This window comes from Lissotriton helveticus, chromosome 11 (genome assembly GCF_964261635.1).
Source record: "Lissotriton helveticus chromosome 11, aLisHel1.1, whole genome shotgun sequence".
In the NCBI taxonomy this organism is placed as follows: Eukaryota; Metazoa; Chordata; class Amphibia; order Caudata; family Salamandridae; genus Lissotriton; species Lissotriton helveticus.
Window position 1 is genome coordinate 175778265 of NC_136072.1, and position 18650 is coordinate 175796914.

An 18650-nucleotide genomic window follows, 5' to 3' on the forward strand; every position below is an offset into this window, starting at 1 on the left:
GACCATTTTTCACCTTTCTGAAGCATGACGTAATGGGGGGGTGTTATCTCTTTTGTCAAAAATCAGCTGTTTTTGCATGAATATTAAATGCCTCCAAATGGTTTTTAATTCACTTCCCGGGCCCCTGGAAGCATGAAAATCACTTTAAATATGCAAATTTTAGCTCTAAAACTGATGATCTACCTACAAATGTGAACTGACGTTCAAAAATAAAACATTTGAAAACGGACCATTTTTCACCTTTCTGAAGCATGACGTAATGGGGGGGTGTTATCTCTTTTGTCAAAAATCAGCCGTTTTTGCTTGAACATGTAATGCTTCCAAATGGTATTTAATTCACTTCCCGGGGTGAAGAAACACTTTTTGAGACCTCAGAGTGAGTAAATTGGCCATTTTCATGCACTTTTAACCATTCCACAAATGTTGTGTTTAGGGCCCCTGGAAGCATGAAAATCACTTTAAACATGCTAATTTTAGCTCTAAAACTGATGATCTACCTGCAAATGTGAACTGACGTTCAAAAATAAAACATTTGAAAACGGACCATTTTTCACCTTTCTGAAGCATGACGTAATAGGGGGGGTGTTATCTCTTTTGTCAAAAATCAGCTGTTTTTGCATGAACATTAAATGCCTCCAAATGGTTTTTAATTCACTTCCCGGGCCCCTGAAAGCATGAAAATCACTTTAAACAGGCTAATTTTAGCTCTAAAACTGATGATCTACCTACAAATGTGAACTGACGTTCAAAAATAAAACATTTGAAAACGGACCATTTTTCACCTTTCTGAAGCATGATGTAATGGGGGGGGGATTATCTCTTTTGTCAAAAATCAGCCGTTTTTGCTTGAACATTAAATGCCTCCAAATGGTATCAAATTCACTTCCCGGGGTGAAGAAACACTTTTTGAGACCCCAGAGTGAGTAAATTGGCCATTTTCATACACTTTTATTCATTCCACAAATGTTCTGTTTAGGGCCCCTGGAAGCATGAAAATCACTTTAAACATGCTAATTTTAGCTCTAAAACTGATGATCCACCTACAAATGTGAACTGACATTCAAAAATAAAACATTTGAAAACCGACCATTTTTCACCTTTCTGAAGCATGACGTAATGGGGGGGGTGTTATCTCTTTTGTCAAAAATCAGCTCTTTTTGCATGAACATTAAATGCCTCCAAATGGTTTTTAATTCACTTCCCGAGCCCCTGGAAGCATGAAACTCACTTTAAACATGCTAATTTTAGCTCTAAAACTGATGATCTACCTACAAATGTGAACTGACGTTCAAAAACAAAACTTTTGAAAACGGACCATTTTTCACCTTTCTGAAGCATGACGTAATGGGGGGGTGTTATCTCTTTTGTAAAAAAATCCGCTGTTTTTGCTTGAACATTAAATGCCTCCAAATGGTATTTAATTCACTTCCCGTGGTTAAGAAACACTTTTTGAGACCTCAGAGTGAGTAAATTGGCCATTTTCATGCACTTTTAACCATTCCACAAATGTTGTGTTTAGGGCCCCTGGAAGCATGAAAATCACTTTAAACATGCTAATTTTAGCTCTAAAACTGATGATCCACCTACAAATGTGAACTGAAGTTCAAAAATAAAACATTTGAAAACGGACCATTTTTCACCTTTCTGAAGCATGACGTAATGGGGGGTGTTATCTCGTTTGTCAAAAATCAGCCGTTTTTGCTTGAACATTAAATGCCTCCAAATGGTATTTAATTCACTTCCCGTGGTGAAGAAACACTTTTTGAGACCTCAGAGTGAGTAAATTGGCCATTTTCATGCACTTTTAACCATTCCACAAATGTTGTGTTTAGGGCCCCTGGAAGCATGAAAATCACTTTAAACAGGCTAATTTTAGCTCTAAAACTGATGATCTACCTACAAATGTGAACTGACGTTCAAAAATAAAACATTTGAAAACGGACCATTTTTCCCCTTTCTGAAGCATGATGTAATGGGGGGGGGTTATCTCTTTTGTCAAAAATCAGCCGTTTTTGCTTGAACATTAAATGCCTCCAAATGGTATTAAATTCACTTCCCGGGGTGAAGAAACACTTTTTGAGACCCCAGAGTGAGTAAATTGGCCATTTTCATACACTTTTATTCATTCCACAAATGTTCTGTTTAGGGCCCCTGGAAGCATGAAAATCACTTTAAACATGCTAATTTTAGCTCTAAAACTGATGATCCACCTTCAAATGTGAACTGACATTCAAAAATAAAACATTTGAAAACGGACCATTTTTCACCTTTCTGAGGCATGACGTAATGGGGGGGTGTTATCTCTTTTGTCAAAAATCAGCTCTTTTTGCATGAACATTAAATGCCTCCAAATGGTTTTTAATTCACTTCCCGGGCCCCTGGAAGCATGAAAATCACTTTAAACATGCTAATTTTAGCTCTAAAACTGATGATCTACCTACAAATGTGAACTGACGTTCAAAAATAAAACATTTGAAAACGGACCATTTTTCACCTTTCTGAAGCATGACGTAATGGGGGGGTGTTATCTCTTTTGTCAAAAATCAGCCGTTTTTGCTGGAACATTAAATGCCTCCAAATGGTATTTAATTCACTTTTGCGCGGTGAAGAAATACTTTTTGAGACCTCAGAGTGAGTAAATTGGCCATTTTCATGCACTTTTAACCATTAAACAAATGTTGTGTTTAGGGCCCCTGGAAGCATGAAAATCACTTTAAACATGCTAATTTTAGCTCTAAAACTGATGATCCACCTACAAATGTGAACTGAAGTTCAAAAATAAAACAATTGAAAACTGACCATTTTTCACCTTTCTGAAGCATGACGTAATGGGGGGGGGGGTGTTATCTCTTTTGTCAATAATCAGCTGTTTTTGCATGAACATTAAATGCCTGCAAATGGTTTTTAATTCACTTCCCGGGCCCCTGGAAGCATGAAAATCACTTTAAACAGGCTAATTTTAGCTCTAAAACTGATGATCTACCTACAAATGTGAACTGACGTTCAAAAATAAAACATTTGAAACGGACCTTTTTTCACCTTTCTGAAGCATGATGTAATGGGGGGGGTTATCTCTTTTGTCAAAAATCAGCCGTTTTTGCTTGAACATTAAATGCCTCCAAATGGTATTAAATTCACTTCCCGGGGTGAAGAAACACTTTTTGAGACCCCAGAGTGAGTAAATTGGCCATTTTCATACACTTTTATTCATTCCACAAATGTTCTGTTTAGGGCCCCTGGAAGCATGAAAATCACCTTAAACATGCTAATTTTAGCTATAAAACTGATGATCCACCTACAAATGTGAACTGACGTTCAAAAATAAAACATTTGAAAACGGTCCATTTTTCACCTTTCTGAAGCATGACGTAATGGGGGGGTGTTATCTCTTTTGTCAAAAATCATCTGTTTTTGCTTGAACATTAAATGCCTCCAAATGGTTTTTAATTCACTTCCCGGGCCCCTGGAAGCTTGAAAATCACTTTAAACATGCTAATTTTAGCTCTAAAACTGATGATCTACCTACAAATGTGAACTGACGTTCAAAAATAAAACATTTGAAAATGGACCATTATTCACCTTTCTGAAGCATGACGTAATGGGGGGGGTGTTATCTCTTTTGTCAAAAATCAGCTGATGTTTGCATGAACATTAAATGCCTCCAAATGGTTTTTAATTTACTTCCCGGGCCCCTGGAAGCATGAAAATCACATTAAACATGCTAATTTTAGCTCTAAAACTGAGGATCCACCTACAAATGTGAACTGAAGTTCAAAAATAAAACATTTGAAAACGGACCATTTTTCACCTTTCTGAAGCATGACGTAATGGGGGGGTGTTATCTCTTTTGTCAAAAATCAGCCGTTTTTGCTTGAACATTAAATGCTTCTAAATGGTATTTAATTCACTTTAGCGGGGTGAAGAAACACTTTTTGAGACCTCAGAGTGAGTAAATTGGCCATTTTCATGCACTTTTACCCATTAAACAAATGTTGTGTTTAGGGCCCCTGGAAGCATGAAAATCACTTTAAACATGCTAATTTTAGCTCTAAAACTGATGATCCACCTACAAATGTGAACTGAAGTTCAAAAATAAAACATTTGAAAACTGACAATTTTTCACCTTTCTGAAGCATGACGTAATGGGGGGGTGTTATCTCTTTTGTCAAAAATCAGCTGTTTTTGCATGAACATTAAATGCCTCCAAATGGTTTTTAATTGACTTCCCGAGCCCCTGGAAGCTTGAAAATCACTTTAAACATGCTAATTTTAGCTCTAAAACTGATGATCTACCTACAAATGTGAACTGACGTTCAAAAATAAAACATTTGAAAATGGACCATTATTCACCTTTCTGAAGCATGACGTAATGGGGGGGGGGTGTTATCTCTTTTGTCAAAAATCAGCTGATGTTTGCATGAACATTAAATGCCTCCAAATGGTTTTTAATTTACTTCCCGGGCCCCTGGAAGCATGAAAATCACATTAAACATGCTAATTTTAGCTCTAAAACTGAGGATCCACCTACAAATGTGAACTGAAGTTCAAAAATAAAACATTTGAAAACGGACCATTTTTCACCTTTCTGACGCATGACGTAATGGGGGGGTGTTATCTCTTTTGTCAAAAATCAGCCGTTTTTGCTTGAACATTAAATGCTTCTAAATGGTATTTAATTCACTTTAGCGGGGTGAAGAAACACTTTTTGAGACCTCAGAGTGAGTAAATTGGCCATTTTCATGCACTTTTACCCATTAAGCAAATGTTGTGTTTAGGGACCCTGGAAGCATGAAAATCACTTTAAACATGCTAATTTTAACTCTAAAACTGATGATCCACCTACAAATGTGAACTGAAGTTCAAAAATAAAACATTTGAAAACTGACCATTTTTCACCTTTCTGAAGCATGACGTAATGGGGGGGTGTTATCTCTTTTGTCAAAAATCAGCTGTTTTTGCATGAACATTAAATGCCTCTAAATGGTTTTTAATTCACTTCCCGGGCCCCTGGTAGCATGAACATCACTTTAAACATGCTAATTTTAGCTCTAAAACTGATGATCCACCTACAAATGTGAACTGAAGTTCAAAAATAAAACATTTGAAAACTGACAATTTTTCACCTTTCTGAAGCATGACGTAATGGGGGGGTGTTATCTCTTTTGTCAAAAATCAGCTGTTTTTGCATGAACATTAAATGCCTCCAAATGGTTTTTAATTCACTTCCCGGGCCCCTGGAAGCATGAAAATCACTTTAAACATGCTAATTTTAGCTCTAAAACTGATGATCTACCTACAAATGTGAACTGACGTTCAAAAATAAAACATTTGAAACTGACCATTTTTCACCTTTCTGAAGCATGATGTAATGGGGGGGGTTATCTCTTTTGTCAAAAATCAGCCGTTTTTGCTTGAACATTAAATGCCTCCAAATGGTATTAAATTCACTTCCCGGGGTGAACAAACACTTTTTGAGACCCCAGAGTGAGTAAATTGGCCATTTTCATACACTTTTATTCATTCCACAAATGTTCTGTTTAGGGCCCCTGGAAGCATGAAAATCACCTTAAACATGCTAATTTTAGCTCTAAAACTGATGATCCACCTACAAATGTGAACTGACGTTCAAAAATAAAACATTTGAAAACGGTCCATTTTTCACCTTTCTGAAGCATGACGTAATGGGGGGGGGTGTTATCTCTTTTGTCAAAAATCAGCTGATGTTTGCATGAACATTAAATGCCTCCAAATGGTTTTTAATTTACTTCCCGGGACCCTGGAAGCATGAAAATCACATTAAACATGCTAATTTTAGCTCTAAAACTGAGGATCCACCTACAAATGTGAACTGAAGTTCAAAAATAAAACATTTGAAAACGGACCATTTTTCACCTTTCTGAAGCATGACGTAATGGGGGGGTGTTATCTCTTTTGTCAAAAATCAGCTGTTTTTGCTTGAACATTAAATGCCTCCAAATGGTTATTAATTCACTTCCCGGGCCCCTGGAAGCTTGAAAATCACTTTAAACATGCTAATTTTAGCTCTAAAACTGATGATCTACCTACAAATGTGAACTGACGTTCAAAAATAAAACATTTGAAAATGGACCATTATTCACCTTTCTGAAGCATGACGTAATGGGGGGGGGTGTTATCTCTTTTGTCAAAAATCAGCTGATGTTTGCATGAACATTAAATGCCTCCAAATGGTTTTTAATTTACTTCCCGGGACCCTGGAAGCATGAAAATCACATTAAACATGCTAATTTTAGCTCTAAAACTGAGGATCCACCTACAAATGTGAACTGAAGTTCAAAAATAAAACATTTGAAAACGGACCATTTTTCACCTTTCTGAAGCATGACGTAATGGGGGGGTGTTATCTCTTTTGTCAAAAATCAGCCGTTTTTGCTTGAACATTAAATGCTTCTAAATGGTATTTAATTCACTTTAGCGGGGTGAAGAAACACTTTTTGAGACCTCAGAGTGAGTAAATTGGCCATTTTCATGCACTTTTACCCATTAAACAAATGTTGTGTTTAGGGACCCTGGAAGCATGAAAATCACTTTAAACATGCTAATTTTAACTCTAAAACTGATGATCCACCTACAAATGTGAACTGAAGTTCAAAAATAAAACATTTGAAAACTGACCATTTTTCACCTTTCTGAAGCATGACGTAATGGGGGGGTGTTATCTCTTTTGTCAAAAATCTGCTGTTTTTGCATGAACATTAAATGCCTCTAAATGGTTTTTAATTCACTTCCCGGGCCCCTGGTAGCATGAAAATCACTTTAAACATGCTAATTTTAGCTCTAAAACTGATGATCCACCTACAAATGTGAACTGAAGTTCAAAAATAAAACATTTGAAAACTGACAATTTTTCACCTTTCTGAAGCATGACGTAATGGGGGGGTGTTATCTCTTTTGTCAAAAATCAGCTGTTTTTGCATGAACATTAAATGCCTCCAAATGGTTTTTAATTCACTTCCCGGGCCCCTGGAAGCATGAAAATCACTTTAAACATGCTAATTTTAGCTCTAAAACTGATGATCTACCTACAAATGTGAACTGACGTTCAAAAATAAAACATTTGAAAACGGACCATTTTTCACCTTTCTGACGCATGACGTAATGGGGGGGTGTTATCTCTTTTGTCAAAAATCAGCCGTTTTTGCTTGAACATTAAATGCCTCCAAATGGTATTTAATTCACTTCCCGGGTTGAAGAAACACTTTTTGATACCCCAGAGTGAGTAAATTGGCTATTTTCATGCACTTTTAATCATTCCACAAATGTTTTGTTTAGGGCCCCTGGAAGCATGAAAATCACGTTAAACATGCTAATTTTAGCTCTAAAACTGATGATCCACCTACAAATGTGAACTGACGTTCAAAAATAAAACATTTGAAAACGGACCATTTTTCACCTTTCTGAAGCATGACGTAATGGGGGGGTGTTATCTCTTTTGTCAAAAATCAGCTCTTTTTGCATGAACATTAAATGCCTCCAAATGGTTTTTAATTCACTTCCCGGGCCCCTGGAAGCATGAAAATCACGTTAAACATGCTAATTTTAGCTCTAAAACTGATGATCCACCTACAAATGTGATCTGACGTTCAAAAATAAAACATTTGAAAACGGACCATTTTTCACCTTTCTGAAGCATGACGTAATGGGGTGGTGTTATCTCTATTGTCAAAAATCAGCCGTTTTTGCTTGAACATTAAATGCCTCCAAATCGTATTTATTTCACTTTAGCGGGGTGAAGAACACTTTTTGAGACCTCAGAGTGAGTAAATTGGCCATTTTCATGCACTTTTAACCATTAAACAAATGTTCTGTTTAGGGCCCCTGGAAGCATGAAAATCACTTTAAACATACTAATTTTAGTTCTAAAACTGATGATCCATCTACAAATGTGAACTGAAGTTCAAAAATAAAACATTTGAAAACGGACCATTTTTCACCTTTCTGAAGCATGACGTTATGGGGGGTGCTATCTCTTTTGTCAAAAATCAGCTGTTTTTGCATGAACATTAAATGCCTCCAAATGGTTTTTAATTCACTTCCCGGGACCCTGGAAGCATGAAAATCACTTTAAACATGCTAATTTTAGCTCTAAAACTGATGATCTACCTACAAATGTGAACTGACGTTCAAAAATAAAACATTTGAAAACGGACCATTTTTCACCTTTCTGACGCATGACGTAATGGGGGGGTGTTATCTCTTTTGTCAAAAATCAGCCGTTTTTGCTTGAACATTAAATGCCTCCAAATGGTATTTAATTCACTTCCCGGGTTGAAGAAACACTTTTTGATACCCCAGAGTGAGTAAATTGGCTATTTTCAAGCACTTTTAATCATTCCACAAATGTTTTGTTTAGGGCGCCTGGAAGCATGAAAATCACGTTAAACATGCTAATTTTAGCTCTAAAACTGATGATCCACCTACAAATGTGAACTGACGTTCAAAAATAAAACATTTGAAAACGGACCATTTTTCACCTTTCTGAAGCATGGCGTAAGGGGGGGGTGTTATCTCTTTTGTCAAAAATCAGCTCTTTTTGCATGAACATTAAATGCCTCCAAATGGTTTTTAATTCACTTCCCGGGCCCCTGGAAGCATGAAAATCACATTAAACATGCTAATTTTAGCTCTAAAACTGATGATCCACCTACAAATGTGAACTGACGTTCAAAAATAAAACATTTGAAAACGGACCATTTTTCACCTTTCTGAAGCATGACGTAATGAGGGGGTGTTATCTCTTTTGTAAAAAATCAGCTGTTTTTGCATGAACATTAAATGCCTCCAAATGGTATTTATTTCACTTTAGCGGGGTGAAGAACACTTTTTGAGACCTCAGAGTGAGTAAATTGGCCATTTTCATGCACTTTTAACCATTAAACAAATGTTGTGTTTAGGGCCCCTGGAAGCATGAAAATCACTTTAAACATGCTAATTTTAGCTCTAAAACTGATGATCCACCTACAAATGTGAACTGACGTTCAAAAATAAAACATTTGAAAACGGTCCATTTTTCACCTATCTGAAGCATGACGTAATGGGGGGGTGTTATCTCTTTTGCCAAAAATCAGCTGTTTTTGCTTGAACATTAAATGCCTCCAAATGGTTTTTAATTCACTTCCCGGGCCCCTGGAAGCATGAAAATCACTTTAAACATGCTAATTTTAGCTCTAAAACTGATGATCCACCTACAAATGTGAACTGACGTTCAAAAATAAAACATTTGAAAACGGACCTTTTTTCACCTTTCTGAAGCATGACATAATGGGGGGTGTTATCTCTTTTGTCAAAAATCAGACGTTTTTACTTGAACATTAAATGCCTCCAAATGGTATTTAATTCACTTCCCGGGGTGAAGAAACACTTTTTGAGACCCCAGAGTGAGTAAATTGGCCATTTTAATGCACTTTTAACCATTCCACAAATGTTGTGTTTAGGGCCCCTGGAAGCATGAAAATCACTTTAAACATGCTAATTTTAGCTCTAAAACTGATGATCCACCTACAAATGTGAACTGACGTTCAAAAATAAAACATTTGAAAACGGTCCATTTTTCACCTATCTGAAGCATGACGTAATGGGGGGGTGTTATCTCTTTTGCCAAAAATCAGCTGTTTTTGCTTGAACATTAAATGCCTCCAAATGGTTTTTAATTCACTTCCCGGGCCCCTGGAAGCATGAAAATCACTTTAAACATGATAATTTTAGCTCTAAAACTGATGATCCACCTACAAATGTGAACTGAAGTTCAAAAATAAAACTTTTGAAAACGGACCATTTTTCACCTTTCTGAAGCATGATGTAATGGGGGGGGTGTTATCTCTTTTGTCAATAATCAGCCGTTTTTGCTTGAACATTAAATGCTTCCAAATGGTATTTAATGCACTTCCCTGGGTGAAGAAACACTTTATGAGACCCCAGAGTGAGTAAATTGGCCATTTTCATGCACTTTTAACCATTCCACAAATGTTGTGTTTAGGGCCCCTGGAAGCATGAAAATCACTTTAAACATGCTAATTTTAGCTCTAAAACTGATGATCCACCTACAAATGTGAACTGACGTTCAAAAATAAAACATTTGAAAACGGACCATTTTTCACCTTTCTGAAGCATGACGTAATGAGGGGGTGTTATCTCTTTTGTAAAAAATCAGCTGTTTTTGCATGAACATTAAATGCCTCCAAATGGTTTTTAATTCACTTCCCGGGCCCCTGGAAGCATGAAAATCACTTTAAACATGCTAATTTTAGCTCTAAAACTGATGATCTACCTACAAATGTGAACTGACGTTCAAAAATAAAACATTTGAAAACGGACCATTTTTCACCTTTCTGAAGCATGACGTAATGGGGGGTGTTATCTCTTTTGTCAAAAATCAGCTGTTTTTGCATGAACATTAAATGCCTCCAAATGGTATTTAATTCACTTCCCGGGCCCCTGGAAGCATGAAAATCACTTTAAATATGCTAATTTTAGCTCTAAAACTGATGATCTACCTACAAATGTGAACTGACGTTCAAAAATAAAACATTTGAAAACGGACCATGTTTCACCTTTCTGAAGCATGACGTAATGGGGGGGTGTTATCTCTTTTGTCAAAAATCAGCCGTTTTTGCTTGAACATTAAATGCCTCCAAATGGTATTTAATTCACTTCCCGGGGTGAAGAAACACTTTTTGAGACCTCAGAGTGAGTAAATTGGCCATTTTCATGCACTTTTAACCATTCCACAAATGTTGTGTTTAGGGCCCCTGGAAGCATGAAAATCACTTTAAACATGCTAATTTTAGCTCTAAAACTGATGATCCACCAACAAATGTGAACTGAAGTTCAAAAATAAAACATTTGAAAACGGACCATTTTTCACCTTTCTGAAGCATGACGTAATGGGGGGGTGTTATCTCTTTTGTCAAAAATCAGCTGTTTTTGCATGAACATTAAATGCCTCCAAATGGTTTTTAATTCACTTCCCGGGCCCGTGGAAGCATGAAAATCACTTTAAACATGCTAATTTTAGCTCTAAAACTGATGATCCACCAACAAATGTGAACTGAAGTTCAAAAATAAAACATTTGAAAACGGACCATTTTTCACCTTTCTGAAGCATGACGTAATGGGGGGGTGTTATCTCTTTTGTCAAATATCAGCCGTTTTTGCTTGAACATTTAATGCTTCCAAATGGTATTTAATTCACTTCCCGGGGTGAAGAAACACTTTTTAAGACCCCAGAGTGAGTATATTGGCCATTTTCATGCACTTTTAACCATTCCACAAATGTTGTGTTTAGGGCCCCTGGAAGCATGAAAATCACTTTAAACATGCTAATTTTAGCTCTAAAACTGATGATCTACCTGCAAATGTGAACTGACGTTCAAAAATAAAACATTTGAAAACGGACCATTTTTCACCTTTCTGAAGCATGACGTAATAGGGGGGGTGTTATCTCTTTTGTCAAAAATCAGCTGTTTTTGCATGAACATTAAATGCCTCCAAATGGTTTTTAATTCACTTCCCGGGCCCCTGAAAGCATGAAAAACACTTTAAACAGGCTAATTTTAGCTCTAAAACTGATGATCTACCTACAAATGTGAACTGACGTTCAAAAATAAAACATTTGAAAACGGACCATTTTTCACCTTTCTGAAGCATGATGTAATGGGGGGGGATTATCTGTTTTGTCAAAAATCAGCCGTTTTTGCTTGAACATTAAATGCCTCCAAATGGTATCAAATTCACTTCCCGGGGTGAAGAAACACTTTTTCAGACCCCAGAGTGAGTAAATTGGCCATTTTCATACACTTTTATTCATTCCACAAATGTTCTGTTTAGGGCCCCTGGAAGCATGAAAATCACTTTAAACATGCTAATTTTAGCTCTAAAACTGATGATCCACCTACAAATGTGAACTGACATTCAAAAATAAAACATTTGAAAACGGACCATTTTTCACCTTTCTGAAGCATGACGTAATGGGGGGGTGTTATCTCTTTTGTCAAAAATCAGCCGTTTTTGCTTGAACATTAAATGCCTCCAAATGGTATTTAATTCACTTTTGCGCGGTGAAGAAACACTTTTTGAGACCTCAGAGTGAGTAAATTGGCCATTTTCATGCACTTTTAACCGTTAAACAAATGTTGTGTTTAGGGCCCCTGGAAGCATGAAAATCACTTTAAACATGCTAATTTTAGCTCTAAAACTGATGATCCACCTACAAATGTGAACTGAAGTTCAAAAATAAAACACTTGAAAACTGACCATTTTTCACCTTTCTGAAGCATGACGTAATGGGGGGGGGGTGTTATCTCTTTTGTCAAAAATCACCTGTTTTTGCATGAACATTAAATGCCTCCAAATGGTTTTTAATTCACTTCCCGGGCCCCTGGAAGCATGAAAATCACTTTAAACATGCTAATTTTAGCTCTAAAACTGATGATCCACCTACAAATGTGAACTGACGTTCAAAAATAAAACATTTGAAAACGGTCCGTTTTTCACCTATCTGAAGCATGACGTAATGGGGGGGTGTTATCTCTTTTGCCAAAAATCAGCTGTTTTTGCTTGAACATTAAATGCCTCCAAATTGTTTTTAATTCACTTCCCGGGCCCCTGGAAGCATGAAAATCACTTTAAACATGATAATTTTAGCTCTAAAACTGATGATCCACCTACAAATGTGAACTGAAGTTCAAAAATAAAACATTTGAAAACGGACCATTTTTCACCTTTCTGAAGCATGATGTAATGGGGGGGGTGTTATCTCTTTTGTCAATAATCAGCCGTTTTTGCTTGAACATTAAATGCTTCCAAATGGTATTTAATGCACTTCCCTGGGTGAAGAAACACTTTATGAGACCCCAGAGTGAGTAAATTGGCCATTTTCATGCACTTTTAACCATTCCACAAATGTTGTGTTTAGGGCCCCTGGAAGCATGAAAATCACTTTAAACATGCTAATTTTAGCTCTAAAACTGATGATCCACCTACAAATGTGAACTGACGTTCAAAAATAAAACATTTGAAAACGGACCATTTTTCACCTTTCTGAAGCATGACGTAATGAGGGGGTGTTATCTCTTTTGTAAAAAATCAGCTGTTTTTGCATGAACATTAAATGCCTCCAAATGGTTTTTAATTCACTTCCCGGGCCCCTGGAAGCATGAAAATCACTTTAAACATGCTAATTTTAGCTCTAAAACTGATGATCTACCTACAAATGTGAACTGACGTTCAAAAATAAAACATTTGAAAACGGACCATTTTTCACCTTTCTGAAGCATGACGTAATGGGGGGTGTTATCTCTTTTGTCAAAAATCAGCTGTTTTTGCATGAACATTAAATGCCTCCAAATGGTTTTTAATTCACTTCCCGGGCCCCTGGAAGCATGAAAATCACTTTAAATATGCTAATTTTAGCTCTAAAACTGATGATCTACCTACAAATGTGAACTGACGTTCAAAAATAAAACATTTGAAAACGGACCATTTTTCACCTTTCTGAAGCATGACGTAATGGGGGGGTGTTATCTCTTTTGTCAAAAATCAGCCGTTTTTGCTTGAACATTAAATGCCTCCAAATGGTATTTAATTCACTTCCCGGGGTGAAGAAACACTTTTTGAGACCTCAGAGTGAGTAAATTGGCCATTTTCATGCACTTTTAACCATTCCACAAATGTTGTGTTTAGGGCCCCTGGAAGCATGAAAATCACTTTAAACATGCTAATTTTAGCTCTAAAACTGATGATCCACCAACAAATGTGAACTGAAGTTCAAAAATAAAACATTTGAAAACGGACCATTTTTCACCTTTCTGAAGCATGACGTAATGGGGGGTGTTATCTCTTTTGTCAAAAATCAGCTGTTTTTGCATGAACATTAAATGCCTCCAAATGGTTTTTAATTCACTTCCCGGGCCCGTGGAAGCATGAAAATCACTTTAAACATGCTAATTTTAGCTCTAAAACTGATGATCCACCAACAAATGTGAACTGAAGTTCAAAAATAAAACATTTGAAAACGGACCATTTTTCACCTTTCTGAAGCATGACGTAATGGGGGGGTGTTATCTCTTTTGTCAAATATCAGCCGTTTTTGCTTGAACATTTAATGCTTCCAAATGGTATTTAATTCACTTCCCGGGGTGAAGAAACACTTTTTAAGACCCCAGAGTGAGTAAATTGGCCATTTTCATGCACTTTTAACCATTCCACAAATGTTGTGTTTAGGGCCCCTGGAAGCATGAAAATCACTTTAAACATGCTAATTTTTGCTCTAAAACTAATGATCTACCTGCAAATGTGAACTGACGTTCAAAAATAAAACATTTGAAAACGGACCATTTTTCACCTTTCTGAAGCATGACGTAATAGGGGGGGTGTTATCTCTTTTGTCAAAAATCAGCTGTTTTTGCATGAACATTAAATGCCTCCAAATGGTTTTTAATTCACTTCCCGGGCCCCTGAAAGCATGAAAATCACTTTAAACAGGCTAATTTTAGCTCTAAAACTGATGATCTACCTACAAATGTGAACTGACGTTCAAAAATAAAACATTTGAAAACGGACCATTTTTCACCTTTCTGAAGCATGACGTCATGGGGGGGTGTTATCTCTTTTGTCAAAAATCAGCTCTTTTTGCATGAACATTAAATGCCTCCAAATGGTTTTTAATTCACTTCCCGGGCCCCTGGAAGCATGAAAATCACTTTAAACATGCTAATTTTAGCTCTAAAACTGATGATCTACCAACAAATGTGAACTGACGTTAAAAAATAAAACATTTGAAAACGGACCATTTTTCACCTTTCTGAAGCATGACGTAATGGGGGGGTGTTATCTCTTTTGTCAAAAATCAGCCGTTTTTGCTTGAACATTAAATGCCTCCAAATGGTATTTAATTCACTTTTGCGCGGTGAAGAAACACTTTTTGAGACCTCAGAGTGAGTAAATTGGCCATTTTCATGCACTTTTAACCGTTAAACAAATGTTGTGTTTAGGGCCCCTGGAAGCATGAAAATCACTTTAAACAGGCTAATTTTAGCTCTAAAACTGATGATCTACCTGCAAATGTGAACTGACGTTCAAAAATAAAACATTTGAAAACGGACCATTTTTCACCTTTCTGAAGCATGACGTAATAGGGGGGGTGTTATCTCTTTTGTCAAAAATCAGCTGTTTTTGCATGAACATTAAATGCCTCCAAATGGTTTTTAATTCACTTCCCGGGCCCCTGAAAGCATGAAAATCACTTTAAACAGGCTAATTTTAGCTCTAAAACTGATGATCTACCTACAAATGTGAACTGACGTTCAAAAATAAAACATTTGAAAACGGACCATTTTTCACCTTTCTGAAGCATGACGTCATAGGGGGGGTGTTATCTCTTTTGTCAAAAATCAGCTCTTTTTGCATGAACATTAAATGCCTCCAAATGGTTTTTAATTCACTTCCCGGGCCCCTGGAAGCATGAAAATCACTTTAAACATGCTAATTTTAGCTCTAAAACTGATGATCTACCAACAAATGTGAACTGACGTTAAAAAATAAAACATTTGAAAACGGACCATTTTTCACCTTTCTGAAGCATGACGTAATGGGGGGGTGTTATCTCTTTTGTCAAAAATCAGCCGTTTTTGCTTGAACATTAAATGCCTCCAAATGGTATTTAATTCACTTTTGCGCGGTGAAGAAACACTTTTTGAGACCTCAGAGTGAGTAAATTGGCCATTTTCATGCACTTTTAACCGTTAAACAAATGTTGTGTTTAGGGCCCCTGGAAGCATGAAAATCACTTTAAACATGCTAATTTTAGCTCTAAAACTGATGATCCACCTACAAATGTGAACTGAAGTTCAAAAATAAAACACTTGAAAACTGACCATTTTTCACCTTTTTGAAGCATGACGTAATGGGGGGGGTGTTATCTCTTTTGTCAAAAATCAGCTGTTTTTGCATGAACATTAAATGCCTCCAAATGGTTTTTAATTCACTTCCCGGGCCCCTGGAAGCATGAAAATCACTTTTAACATGCTAATTTTAGCTCTAAAACTGATGATCCACCTACAAATGTGAACTGAAGTTCAAAAATAAAACATTTGAAAACGGACCATTTTTCACCTTTCTGAAGCATGACGTAATGGGGGGGGTGTTATCTCTTTTGTCAAAAATCTGCCGTTTTTGCTTGTACATTAAATGCTTCCAAATGGTATTTAATTCACTTCCCGGGGTGAAGAAACACTTTTTGAGACCCCAGAGTGAGTAAATTGGCCATTTTCATGCACTTTTAACCATTCCACAAATGTTGTGTTTAGGGCCCCTGGAAGCATGAAAATCACTTTAACCGCATGCGTGCGGGCGGAATTCCGCTCGCACGCTGAGATTTCGTAAAGCGCATGTTACATGACGAGCTGGGCTCGTCATGAGCGTGCGAGGAGGCTACCTCATGACGAGCCCAGCTCGTCATGAGCGTGGAAGGGGTTAAACATGCTAATTTTAGCTCTAAAACTGATGATCCACCTACAAATGTGAACTGAAGTTCAAAAATAAAACATTTGAAAACGGACCATTTTTCACCTTTCTGAAGCATGACGTAATGGGGGGGTGTTATCTCTTTTGTCAAAAATCTGCTCTTTTTGCATGAACATTAAATGCCTCCAAATGGTTTTTAATTCACTTCCCGGGCTCTGGAAGCATGAAAATCACTTTAAACATGCTAATTTTAGCTCTAAAACTGATGATCCACCTACAAATGTGAACTGACGTTCAAAAATAAAACATTTGAAAACGGTCCATTTTTCACCTATCTGAAGCATGACGTAATGGGGGGGTGTTATCTCTTTTGCCAAAAATCAGCTGTTTTTGCTTGAACATTAAATGCCTCCAAATGGTTTTTAATTCACTTCCCGGGCCCCTGGAAGCATGAAAATCACTTTAAACATGATAATTTTAGCTCTAAAACTGATGATCCACCTACAAATGTGAACTGAAGTTCAAAAATAAAACATTTGAAAACGGACCATTTTTCACCTTTCTGAAGCATGATGTAATGGGGGGGGTGTTATCTCTTTTGTCAATAATCAGCCGTTTTTGCTTGAACATTAAATGCTTCCAAATGGTATTTAATGCACTTCCCTGGGTGAAGAAACACTTTATGAGACCCCAGAGTGAGTAAATTGGCCATTTTCATGCACTTTTAACCATTCCACAAATGTTGTGTTTAGGGCCCCTGGAAGCATGAAAATCACTTTAAACATGCTAATTTTAGCTCTAAAACTGATGATCCACCTACAAATGTGAACTGACGTTCAAAAATAAAACATTTGAAAACGGACCATTTTTCACCTTTCTGAAGCATGACGTAATGAGGGGGTGTTATCTCTTTTGTAAAAAATCAGCTGTTTTTGCATGAACATTAAATGCCTCCAAATGGTTTTTAATTCACTTCCCGGGGTGAAGAAACACTTTTTGAGACCCCAGAGTGAGTAAATTGGCCATTTTCATGCACTTTTAACCATTCCACAAATGTTGTGTTTAGGGCCCCTGGAAGCATGAAAATCACTTTAACCGCATGCGTGCGGGCGGAATTCCGCTCGCACGCTGAGATTTCGTAAAGCGCATGTTACATGACGAGCTGGGCTCGTCATGAGCGTGCGAGGAGGCTACCTCATGACGAGCCCAGCTCGTCATGAGCGTGGAAGGGGTTAAACATGCTAATTTTAGCTCTAAAACTGATGATCCACCTACAAATGTGAACTGAAGTTCAAAAATAAAACATTTGAAAACGGACCATTTTTCACCTTTCTGAAGCATGACGTAATGGGGGGGTGTTATCTCTTTTGTCAAAAATCAGTTTTTTTTGCATGAACATTAAATGCCTCCAAATGGTTTTTAATTCACTTCCCGGGCCCCTGGAAGCATGAAAATCACTTTAAACATGCTAATTTTAGCTCTAAAACTGATGATCTACCTACAAATGTGAACTGACGTTCAAAAATAAAACTTTTGAAAACGGACCATTTATCACCTTTCTGAAGCATGACGTAATGGGGGGGTGTTATCTCTTTGTAAAAAATCAGCCGTTTTTGCATGAACATTAAATGCCTCCAAATGGTTTTTAATTCACTTCCCGGGCCCCTGGAAGCATGAACATCACTTTAAACATGCTAATTTTAGCTCTAAAACTGATGATCTACCTACAAATGTGAACTGACGTTCAAAAATAAAACATTTGAAAACGGACCATTTTTCACCTTTCTGAAGCATGACGTAATGGGGGGGTGTTATCTCTTTTGCCAAAAATTAGCCGTTTTTGCTTGAACATTAAATGCCTCCAAATGGTATTTAATTCACTTCCCGGGGTGAAGAAACACTTTTTGAGACCTCAGAGTGAGTAAATAGGCCATTTTCATGCACTTTTAACCATTCCACAAATGTTGTGTTTAGGGCCCCTGGAAGCATGAAAATCACTTTAAACATGCTAATTTTAGCTCTAAAAGTGATGATCCACCTACAAATGTGAACTGAAGTTCAAAAATAAAACATTTGAAAACGGACCATTTTTCACTTTTCTGAAGCATGACGTAATGGGGGGTGTTATCTCTTTTGTCAAAAATCAGCTG